The sequence below is a fragment of the Pleurodeles waltl genome, chromosome 4_2, assembly GCF_031143425.1.
Source record: "Pleurodeles waltl isolate 20211129_DDA chromosome 4_2, aPleWal1.hap1.20221129, whole genome shotgun sequence".
Classification (NCBI taxonomy): Eukaryota; Metazoa; Chordata; class Amphibia; order Caudata; family Salamandridae; genus Pleurodeles; species Pleurodeles waltl.
This window is the reverse complement of record NC_090443.1, coordinates 469106937-469119234: the sequence shown is the minus strand read 5'-3', so window position 1 is coordinate 469119234 and position 12298 is coordinate 469106937.

Genomic DNA, 12298 nt, shown 5'->3' with positions numbered 1-12298 from the left:
AGAAACATAGGAAGGAGGGCAAACAATTTAAAATGGATTGGGCTTCTGTGCCTAGATGAGGAAGGACATTAACCACTCGTTCCAGCGGATGCCACTTCACACCCACCCACCATTTTGCTCTGCAGGTTGGTCCTCTTGGACCTGGCCCTCTGCCATCTGGGATTGGAAAGCAAACATTTAAAAGAAGGGCACATGAGAGGTTAATGCCAAAGTGTAAAAAAAGAGGGGAAAGAAGAGAAAACAAGAAAAACACAGAGCGTAAAAGGTGCAGTAAGAGAAAGGAATACAAAATGAAACACAAAGAGGCATGAGGAGTTAAGGGAGACTAAAGTAGGTAAGGGGAAGTTAGGAAAAATGCAAAAAAAGAAGTTACAGAGGGTTATGTTGCATGCTAAACTAGGCGAATTAATGCTTAAATCAGTAAGACTAAATAGATAAAAACATAATTTACAAGCAGCAGAGGGAACGTCTCGAGAAGTGCTGAGGGCTGTGGCCTTGACCTTCATCGCCATCTTCTTCAGTGGAATGAATAGAGGAAAGAAAAATACAATTAATAATTTACTGGAAGCAAAATCTACTGCTTAAATAACCTATAGGAGTCCCTCATTTAAAGCTCCGTGTTAAAAATAGGTTCCTGTCATAAAAATGAATAATTACAAGTGATTTTGCTACCACACTAGCTACACCCATTTTCACTATTGCCACAATAAATCTATACACAATTCAACAATCACGAATTGCACTTCACAGAGATGAATACAGTGGAGTTGAAGAAGAGAGCCGAAATGAGCCCCACCATTGTATTGATCTGACTGCCCAGACTCTGCATCTAACTAGCATCAGGACTTGGACTCAATACCTAGATTTTGGCAAGGCAAGGCCCCTGTCACAACCCTCATCAAGCATCGAACCTCCACTGCATACATTTAAGCCATTCGTAAGCCGTATTTTACACAGGGCTTAGTCTGAGTCCAGTGTTTGCACCACCCCGCCACAAGCAGCCAACCTAAAGGCCGAAGAAGAGGGGATTGGTAGCCCGCGGTGGGGTTGGAGGCAGGGCCACAAACCCCCCTACTGACCACGGCTGAAGGGCTCGGCAAAGGGTTGGCTGCATACAGATATGTTAGGCACAGTATCTAGCAAGAGATGAGGCTCTACAGCCAATCCTCAATTTGCTCACGGCCAAAGGCCAAAGATAATAGCTGAGTCAAAGGAACTTTGGTCCTACTCAGTTTGTCTATGGCCTTCAACACTAGCGACCATCAACTAGCACTGCTGAGGCTCTGGGAAATTGGCTTTAGGGGCAAAGTTTACACTGGCTTCAGTCTTTTCGACAGAATTAATTCCAAAGAATCATTCTATCTCATCCTCACCTGCTTCAAAATGGGGTGTAACCCAATGTGCTATTCTCTCATTTCTTCTTCTCAGTATATATTAATGCTATCCTTGCTCATCTGCTGCATACGCTCAGTGTTAAACTCTGTATGTATGGCACACAGCTCTTATTTAGTTTCTCCCACTCCCATTCTTCTGCAGCTCATCTCTCACCCGGCCTTACAATGGTGAGATGGTGGATAGCTTCCATCCAAGACCAAGATTCTATTAAATATTGCTTCTTCTCCTTACTGGAATGCCAATGCATGGCCCTTATCTATGAATCCTAAAGCAAGTGCTCCTAAAACTGTGCGTTAATTAGGTATTATTCTGAACAACAAGTTCTCTTTGAAATGTCAGATATTGATAAAATACATCTGCTGTTTGTACCACCTTTTGTATTCTTCCTTCTCTGGATTCCCAGCTCCGTATACAAGTCATCTTTGCCTTTTCCCAGTTTAGGTTAGAATGGGGAAGCGTCCTTTATTTAGAGCATTATGTTTTGTCTCTCAGTCGCCTGCAGATAATTCAAAACACAGCCATTAGGCTGCTTCCCATAAGCAACAAGCACCCTTGGAAGACAGCGCCTGACACTCGACCTAGGTTTTTGAAAGCACAGCAAATGTGACAATTTAAGAACAAGATTTAGAGGCGTGATAACAGAAAGTGAGTTGGTGGAAGGATACAGAAAACATGGGTCAGGCAACGGGAGGGGCAAACTGAACCTGGAGAGCATAAAACAAATAAAGCCAGCAAATGGAGTTACAAACCACAAAGCCTTTGATAATCAACAAGCGGAATGCATTCCTACACTAACTTTCTGAAGGTCCCCAAGATGTCTGTAGCAAACCAGACATCTGTGCTGTCTGAGACTGTGCTGTCTGGTAGGCTGCAACTTAAAAATGGGAGCACATATCTCCTTCCCTTCACCGTATGCACTGGCTCCCAATTTGCAAGCATGGTAAAATTAAATCTCTAACAAACTCATTCTCTATACCATTTGTTGCCTTTAAATTCAGCTGGTATGCATCTCCTTTCCCTGTAAGTTTGGCAAATCAATCTCCTCTTCACACTCCTCATTCGTGCAACGCTTGTGGTGTTAAAGCCTTTTTGATAGTCACTGCCAGAGCTTGGAATTCCCACCCACTCTACCAGTGATCCCAACACTCTTACAGTTTTCAGAAAGCAGCTTAACACCTCACCTTTTAACCCTTAACTCACTGCCTCTCGCTTACTCCATTTCTTATAGATCCTAGAACTAGGAAGCTCTTTGCATCAGTGTGCTCTACAAATACCCTCATAGCACAGCATAAGTAACTATTTCACAGCAAATACTTTTGAAATCATATGTGCATGCAGATCGAGCTTTAATTTGTGATCTAAAAAGCTGCACATACAGCAACATGTTATAATGACAGCAAAGTAAAACAAAATGATTGCACAAGGGAGAATTGTGAAGAATAACATTAAACAACAAGCACTGGCAAAGTCAATAGTTCTCAACCTTTGCAAGCTTGTGGCTTTGCCAGTGTGTTTTAGCCATGTTGTACACAAGGGTGGATGCTGCTCAGCACAGCTTAAAGTTAGTGGCATAGAGAAGAGATGCGTGGATTTTCATAGAGAGGCATGGCAAAGAGTGGAGTGGTGAAGAGTGCATTGGTGTAGAGTGTTGAGGAGTATTATAGCGTAGAGTACAGTGGCATTGAATTCAGCGTCAGACAATGCAGCGTCGAAGAATTCAGTGGCGTAGATTACAGTGGTGCATAGTAGAGTGGAGCGGTGCAGAGTGGAGTGGCCCAGAGTGGACTAGTACAGAGTAGAGTGATGCAGAGTACGGTGGTTCAGAGTAGAGTGCAGTGACGTAGAGTAGAGTGATGCAGAGGGCAGCAACGCAGAGTAGAGTTGAGTTGCACAGAGTGCAGTTGTATAGAGTGCCAAGTAGAGTTGATTGGCATAGTGTGCACTGGTGTAGAGTGGCATAGAGTGAAGTAGTGTAGAGTAGTGAAGAGTAGAGTGGCATAAAGTTCAGTGGAGGAGAGTGCAGTATTTCAGAGTAGAGTGTCCGAGTGCAGAGGTGTAGAATGCAGTAGAGTGGCATTGAGTCCAGTGGTCTAGAGTACAGTGACACAGAGTAGTGGCATAGAGTGCAGAGCGATATAGCTCAGTTGTGTACAGTGCATAGAGTGGTGCAGAGTGCAGTGGCATAGAGTGGAGTGGTGCAGAGTGGAGTAGAGTGGTGTACAATGCAGTGGCATACAGTATATTGTTTTGGAGTAGAGTGAAGTAGCACAGAGTGGCGTGTTGCAGGGTAGAGTGCAGTTGCATAGCTTGGCATAGAGTCTAATCGCATAGAGTGGTGCAGAGTAGAGTAGCATAGATTGGTGCAAAGTAGAGTATGGTAGCATAGAGTGCAGTGGTGCAGAGTGGGGTAGCGTAAAGTGTAGTAGTGTAGAGTACAGTGGGATAAAATTCAGTAAAGGAGAGTCCAGTTTTGAAGAGTAGAGTGTCAGAGTGCAGTGGTGTAGAGTGTAGTAGAGTGGCATAGAGTGCAGTGGCACAGAGTACAGTGATGCAGAGTAGTACCATAGAGTGCAGTGTTATAAAGCTCAGTTGTGTAGAATGCACTTGCTTAGAGTGCAGTGGTTAAGAGTAGAGTGGCGTAGACTGCAGTGGCATAGAGTGAAGCGGTGCAAAGTGGAGGAGAGTGTCGTAGAATGCAGTGGCATAGAGTAGATTGTTTCAGAGCAGAGTGAAGTGGCATAGAGCGGAGTGGTGCTGAGGAGAGTGCAGTTGCATAGAGTGGCATAGAGTGTAATGGGGTAGTGTAAAGTAGTGTGGAGTGCAGTGGCATAGAGTGCAGTTGTGTAGAGTAGATTAGAGTGGTGTACAGTGGATTGGTGCAGAGTACAGGATCATAGATTTGAGTGTTACAGAGTAAAGTGCATTGGCGTAAAGTGTCTTAGCATAGAGTGCAGTGGAATAGAGTGCAGTGTTGCAGAGTGGCATACAGTACAATGCCGTAGAGTGGAGTTGTTCAGAGTAGATAGGTGTGGCCTAGACTAGAGTGGTGTAGAGTGCAGGGACGAAGAGCGCAGTGGTATACAGTAGAGTGACAAAGAGTAATTTGGAATAGAGTAGAGTGTCATGAAGTGGTGTAAGTGCAGTTGTGTAGAGCAGAGCGCAGTGTTGTGGAGTGGTGCAGAGTAGAGTGGAGTGGTGTAGAGCGGAGTATGCATGATATGATAGTGCACTGCCATTACAGACAATCCATTTTCAATTGAAACGATCATTACATTTGCACAGACTTTACAGTTTTACTAATACAATTATACAGTGTACAAATGAAAATGGGTGAAAATTGCATCACCTAGTGTAATGATTTGTTTTCCAAAACACATCAAAAATAACATTAAGGCCCTCATTACAACCCTGGTGGTCAGTGTTAAAGCGGGGGTACTACCGCCAACAGGCCGGCGGTAAAAAAAATGGAATCACGACCATGGCGGAAACCGCCTACATAGACAGCCACTTTAACACTCCGACCGCCACAGTGGTAGAAACAAACACCCCGGCAGTAAACGCCACCAGACAGGTGGAACACAGTGTACCGCCCAATGTATTACAAAGCACCAATCCGCCACCTTTTCTGGGGCGCTACCAACGCCATCAAAAGCACGGCGGAAACAGGACTTGGAACAGAAACCACTCACCTCTCGACACCCAATGAGGAACCAGGACGCCATGGAGCCCGAGTTACAGGTCCTGCCCATGTTGGTTTACCTCCTCTTCTACCAGGAGCAGCAAAGATGCCGGCGACAACCACGGTGAGTACTGCACCTAGTACACAGGGGTGGAGGGAGGAAAAAGAGAGTGACACACACACGCAACATGCAACACCCCCACCCCCACCCTCACCCACAACAACATACACACAAATACATGCAACAACATTACATTTACACCCGTCACCCCCTAGAAGAACAACAGAACAAAATGAAATGATTGTAACGAGTGTAATCATCGAAAAATCAGATAGGCCAAGATAAATTTAAATCATCAGTATATACAAATATGTACAGCAACTACACAAGTCCGGATAGTATTGCAATCATTGTCCGTGGACCAGTGGTTCCAAAATGCATGGGCGAAGCCCACACATGATACCTGACTCGAAATGGAGAGAACACTGCTGGGGCATCAGATCGAAAATAAACAGGCACCTCAGGGGGAGAAGGAGGGAGGGCACCTCAGCCGGATGAACGGACGATGCCACTGCTCCACGAGGGGGCTCCATGCCCACAGTTTGGTCCTGGGGAGTGCAAAGCCACAGTCTCTCAAGTCTCTCAAGTGGGTGGTTTGCCCACTGCTTTATCCTGGGGAGTGCAAAGCCACAGTCACTCAAGTCTCTCAAGTGGGTGGTTTCCCAACTGCTTTATCCTGGGGAGTGCAAAGCCGCAGTCTCTCAAGTGGGTGGTTTGCCCACTGCTTTGTCCTGGGGAGTGCAAAGCCACAGTCTCTCAAGTGGATGTTTTTCTTCACTGGTTCTGGAGGGGGCATTGTGGCCAGAGTGCTTCATCCTGCCAAGGACTGTGTGAGTGGATGCTTTTCTCCACTGGTTCTGGAGGGGGCATGGTGCACAGAGTGCTTCATCCTGCCAAGGTCTGTGTGAGTGGATGCTTTTCTCCACTGGTTCTGGAGGGGGCATTGTGCCCAGAGTGCTTTATCCTGCCAAGTACTGGGGTTGTGAATGATTTCTCCACTGTTTCTGGAGGGGGCATGGTGCCTAGAGTGCTTCACATGCAGTGTGGCATGTCCCATTTCCTCACCTGGGTGTGTGTGCCACGAGATTGCCTGGGAACAGGTAGCGTGATACTCCATGGAGGCAGAGACACACTCCATCCTGCTGCGACTTTGCCTGCCACCTGCTGGTACAAACAGTGCTGGGTGTCGTGCCTCATGTATGCTGTGCAGGGTCCAGGATGTCTCCTGCAGCCTCGTATGGCCGCCCACTGGGGATGTTAGCCATGTCAGCTGTGGTGGCACTATCTGAGCACGTCGCTGGGCTGGTTGCGGTGGTTGCGGCAGTGTCCGTGGTGGAGAAGCTGCCGGTGGTGATTGTGTCAGCACCTGTGGAGGGAGACAGCAGGACGTCTCCTGCAGCCTCGGACGGCTGCCCACTGGGGATGATGCTGGGGACTGTTGCAGAGGCAGCAGATGTGCAGTTGGCGGTGCAGGAGGCGGTGCAGGTGGCCGTGTCCACCGCCGTACAGGTTGCTGTTCTAGTTGCTAGAAGGGGTGATTCTTGACCCTCAGCCGGACGCTCTGTGCCCTGTCCTGACTTCCCCTTCTCTTTCTGTCCCTTCCCCACCTTGGATGTCGCTGCTGGTCCCTTGGCACTGTCCCCTTTTGGCTTAGAGGAGCCCTTGCTGGGTGGTTGGTGCGGCTTTTCCCTACAGCATGTGGGCACCTTCTTCACCTTGGCAGGTGGCAGAATGGGCTGTTCCCTGGCCTCACTAGGTGGCACACTGGCAGCCCTGATGGGTGCCGCCCTCGATGTGACCGGACTTTCTGAGACCACAGTGCTGGAGGATTTGGTGGCTGAGGTGCTGGGCTGGGACCTTGACATCCTGGCCCTAGGGGAAGGACGGGTGGGGGAGGTGTAGGGAAGAGGTCAATGTTAGCCAGGAAGAGTTTCTTAGACACACTGGGATGGGAAGATGGAGGGGGTTTGGGAGTGGAGGAAGAGGTAGTGGTTGTAGGAGGTGTACGTCTGCTGAATTTGGGTGAAGGTGCATGGGACGGAGGCTGTTGTGAGGTGGATGGCTGTTGGGTGGGTGTGTGCCTGCGTTTGTGTAGTTTGGGAGGAGGGCTCACAGACACACTGGTAGAGGACACAGGGGACGTGTGCATGGTAGTGGAGGTGGTGATTGCACGTGAGCAGTGTGTGGTGATTGGCGTGCTGGTGATGGAGGTAGTGGCTGAGGATGTAGTGCATGCAGGTGTGAGTGGAGACGAGACAGGGAGGGAGGAGGAGAACGTGGAGGGGGGGACACAGTGGAGGCAGTGGATTTTGGTGTGTCTGCATGGGTATTGTGCTTGTGTGAGTGCCTGTGGGGTGTGTGGTGCTTATGTTTGCCATGTCCACTCTTGTGTGTTGATGATAGTGCATGCTGGTCTGATGGTGTGCTTGGGATAGGCTGAGGTAAAGGGGATTGGGTCTGGGTAGAGGAAGTTGGGGGGGAGGCTGGACACAGGGACAATGGCTGCCATCAGTGCTGAGGCCAGAGCCTGAAATGCTCTCTGTTGGGCTGCCACGCCAGAATGAATGCCCTCCAGGTGTGCATTTGTTTGCTGCAAATGCCTCTCGACACCCTGGATGGCATTCAAAATGGTTGATTGCCCAACAGTGTGGGATCTCAGGAGGTCAATAGCCTCCTCACTGAGGGCAGCAGGGCTGACTGGGGCAGGGCCTGAGGTGCCTGGGTTGAAGGAGATGCCCACCCTCCTGGGTGAGCGGGCACGGGAAACTCGAGGAGGGGCTGCTGGGAGGGCGGTGTTGGTAGGGGGGATTGCGGCTGTACCTGTTGTTGCAGAGGGCACAGAGGTGCCCGCCACCACGAGGGAGCTCCCATCAGAGGAGGAGTCGCTGTCGCTGGTGTCTGCTCCTGTCCCCATCATGGAGCTCCCCTTGCCCTCCATCCTACTGGTACCTTCAGACTTCGTAAATTCACCCTACTGGGCCATGTGGGTTGCAGCTCCCTCCTGCTCCAGTGCCCGTGCTCCTCTGCCAGATGATGCTAATGCACACAAGGACAGGGTGACAAAACAAAAAGGGGGGGAAGACACAAGAGACACATGGTCAGTGCCTGCAACACCACTACCGTTGGCGGACACAACACACAGGGAGCAGCACTGTGCACTAGCGCATGCACTAACAGTGCAGTGGAAAAGCACATGTCCATGGGGGACGCGGTCTAGCCCCATTTCATGCACAGCTGGAACCCATAGGGGCCTGACAAGGTGTAGAGGGCAACTACCACCTTTGGGGTTGGAGTGGCACTGAGTCTGCAAAACAATGGATGTACCTTGGCGCGTCTACCCTGGCCTAGGGAAACCCACAGCCCACCTCCCCCACCCAGACACCTCGTCAAGCGCGCAGAGTCAGCTGAATGAGACTGTACTCACCCCCTTGTGGCTGCTGTGATGCCCCCAAGCGCCCATCCAACTCGGGATATGCCACCACCAGGATCTGGTACATCAGGGGGGTCACAGTGCGACGGGCACCCCTTCCACGTTGGCAGGCCATCCCCAGCTGGGCCTCCGCTGTCTTCTTGCTCCAGCGGCGCAGGTCCTCCCCTCTTTTCCGGCAGTGGGTGCTCCGTCTACGGTAGACCCCCAGAGTCTGCACTTCCTTGGCAATGGCACGCCAAATACCCTTCTTCTGGTGGGCGCTGACCTAGAGCAATAGTGAAGAAAAATGGATGTTACTCCCCCGTAAAGTTCTTCTCACACATTGGCCACATACACACACCATCCTCACATGCTGGCCTGTCCCCCCACTGTCTCTTCCATCCACGACACTACAGACAATCATGTGCCATCCACTATGCACACAGTTTACTCACCTGTTTGTCTGGAGGACCGTAGAGTTGCGTGTACTGGGGGAGGACCCCATCCACCAGTTTCACCAACTCCTCCACAGTGAAGGCAGGGGCCCTTTTCCCAGACACTGTAGCCATTGTCGCTTCCAGACGTAGGTCACAGCAGCACTTGCAGTGTAGGTCTCTCCTGTTGAAGGTCAGGTATAAAGTGAGGGAACTGATAGAAAATGGCGGTCACGTCCGCGGTGGTGCGTACCATCACCGTCGGCGTACATCGTCATTGGCTCCTGGAACCCATAGGGCCCAATGATAACCAATGCTGAATTGCGCAGCGGTCTTCGACCGCCTACCGCGACGCTGCACAACGCCAGCTCAGTTACCTCATTTCCCCTTGTCCCTCCTTACCGGTCAGGCAGCCGCCATTTCAGGGGGCCACATGGCAGGCCAACTAACTGCACTGAATATGGACAGACAAAGGTACACAGAGATTAAGTCACGATTGTGCTAAACAGCCTTGTAAAACCTATGTGGTGTATTACCCTCTGCTTACCCTTCTCCTCCATAGGGCACGTCCGCTGGGGCAGGTGATGAGATGGCGACATCCTCCGGTGTACAGACCCCTGGTGGACCTGTCGACAATGGAAGACAGGCACATCATTATCACTTACAGACTTGATGGTGCTACAATCCAGGAACTGTGTCCCCAATTAGAGCCAGACCTGATGTCAGCTATCCGCCATCCCACAGGTATCCCCCCTCTAGTGCAGGTCCTGTCAGTGCTCAATTTCCTGGCAAGTGGGTCCTTTCAAACAACAGTGGCCATGGCATCAGGGATGTCACAGCCAACGTTCTCTAATGTGTTGTCCAGAGTGTTATCTGCCCTGCTGAAACACATGCGCAGCTACGTCGTTTTCCCTCAGGTGGAGGATTTGCCCACAGCGAAAGGTGACTTCTATGCCCTGGGACATATCCCCAACATTATTGGTGCCATTGATGGTACACATGTGGCATTTGTCCCCACCCCCGCAGGAATGAACAGGTGTGCAGAAACCGGAAAAGCTACCATTTAATGAATGTGCAGATGGTGTGTTTGGCAGACCAGTACATCTCCCATGTGAATGCCAAGTATCTTGGCTCAGTACATTTTGAGGAATAGCAGCATCCCTTATGTGATGGGGCAACTCCAGAGGCACCGTCTGGGGCTAATAGGTGAGCCCAAGGTCCCCACACAGTTTAAATAGGTGTCTGGGTATGGGAGAGTCCCTAAGGGTTGGAGGATGTCTAACAGTTGTTCCTCGATATTTGCAGGTGACTCTGGTTACCTCAACCTGTCATGGCTACTGACCCCAGTGAGGAATCCCAGGACAAGGGCAGAGGAACGCTATAATGAGGCACACGGGCGAACTAGGAGGACGATAGAGCGCACCTTCGGCCTCCTGAAGGCCAGATTACCGTGCCTCCATCTGACAGGTGGATCCCTATACTACTCACCGAAGAAGATGTGCCAGATCATTGTGGCATGCTGTACGTTGCACAACCTGGCTTTGCGACTCCAGGTGCCTTTTCTGCAGGAGGATGTGCCTGATGCTGATCTTGTGGCAGCTGTGGAGCCTGTGGACAGTGAAGAAGAGGAGGCAGAAGAAGAAGATATGGACAACGAAACAACATCATCATGCAATACTTCCAGTGAGACACAGGTAAGAGGATGGCACTGCTTCTCACATCTCATACTACTGTAGGACATACCATAAATCAGCCTTTTAACCTCTGTGTATGGACACTGACATGCCACTTTGGCTTTCCATTTCACAGATCTGGGTCCCACTTTGTGTTCTCTGCTATGTTTACTGCTGCCCAACAACTGTGTAACCATGGTATGTGAACATGAACATTGGCATTGCTAGATTTCCAAAAGGTTGCAAATACACATTTGTTAAAGTACAGACTGACTCCAGATTGAGTTGTGATTCAAGGGTGTTTAATTCTGTGCTAATAAGTGGAGGGGGTGTGCAATGGGCTGGGGTGATGGTGGAGGAATGTCTATGGTAGAGTTCAGTTCCTTGGTCTCACAGGTGCATTATCCAAGGGGGCATAGGAAGTGGAGCAATGGCAGTTTAAGGTGGACAGGGTGACAAAGTGGGACAGAAGGGTGACAATCAGGAGGGTCTTATTTCCTGGCAGGGGTCTTGGCAATGTTCTCTGTCTTGTTCCTGGATTTCAGGGACCGTTTGCGGGGTGGTTCTCCTCTTGCAGGGGGGGGGAGCTGGTGGCCTGTTGTTCCTGTGGCGGGGCCTCCTGTCCACTAGCGCCAGCAGAGGTGGAGGGCTGTTCATCATCCAGGCTAATGTCAGGGGCCCGTTTGTCTGCCACTGTGTCACTCATGATGTTGGCCAGGTCTGCCAGCACCTCTGCAATGGTGACCAGGGTGGTGTTGATGGACTTCAAGTCCTCCCTGATCCCCAGGCAGTGTTCCTCCTGCAGCCGCTGGGACTCCTGAAACTTGCCCAGTACCGTGCCCATGGTCTCCGGGGAATGATGGTATGCTCCCATGATGTTGGAGAGTGCCTCATGGAGAGTGGGTTCCCTGGGCCTGTCCTCCCCCTGTCGCACAGCAGTCCTCCCAGCTTCCCTGTTATCCTGTGCCTCTGTCCCCTGAAGCGTGTGCCCACTGCCACTGACCCCAGGTCCCTGATTGTCTTGGGGTGGTGGGTTTGCCTGGGGTCCCTGTAGTGGTGGACACACTGCTGATTGACGTGTCCTGGGGATAGTGGCATTGGCCCGCTGGATGGCTGCTGTGGTGGTGTTTCCTGAGGGAGGAGGCTCTGTGGTGGCTTGTGACAGTGGCAGGGGAACCGACTGTCCCGAGGTCCCTGATGGGCCGGGCTGGTCATCTTGATCCAGGCGTGCAGAGCTGCTGTCATCACTGTGGGTCTCTTCTGTGGGGGGACTGGATATATCTGGCACCTCCTGTCCGGTGATGTTGGGTATGGGTCCTGTTGGGGTGTAAATGCATAGTTTTAGTACCTGTGTGTGCCATCTTGTGCTTTGGGTAAGTTACCCTCTACTCCTGTGCTTGCCTTGTTGTGTTTGCCATTGTGTGATTGGTGTTTTGGGGTCTGTGTGGGGTTCTGTACTGGACATACTTTGGCAATGGGTGTCCATGCTTTGGTGTTGCATGCAGGGCTTGGTTTTGGGATTGGTGGGTTGTGATAGTGGGGCATATGTGAGGTGTTGGAGTGATGGGGTGAGGGGTAGGGTGGGGTATGTGATGACATGCAGGTAGGAGGTGAAAGTAGTAAAGATTTGAATTACCAGAGTCCAGT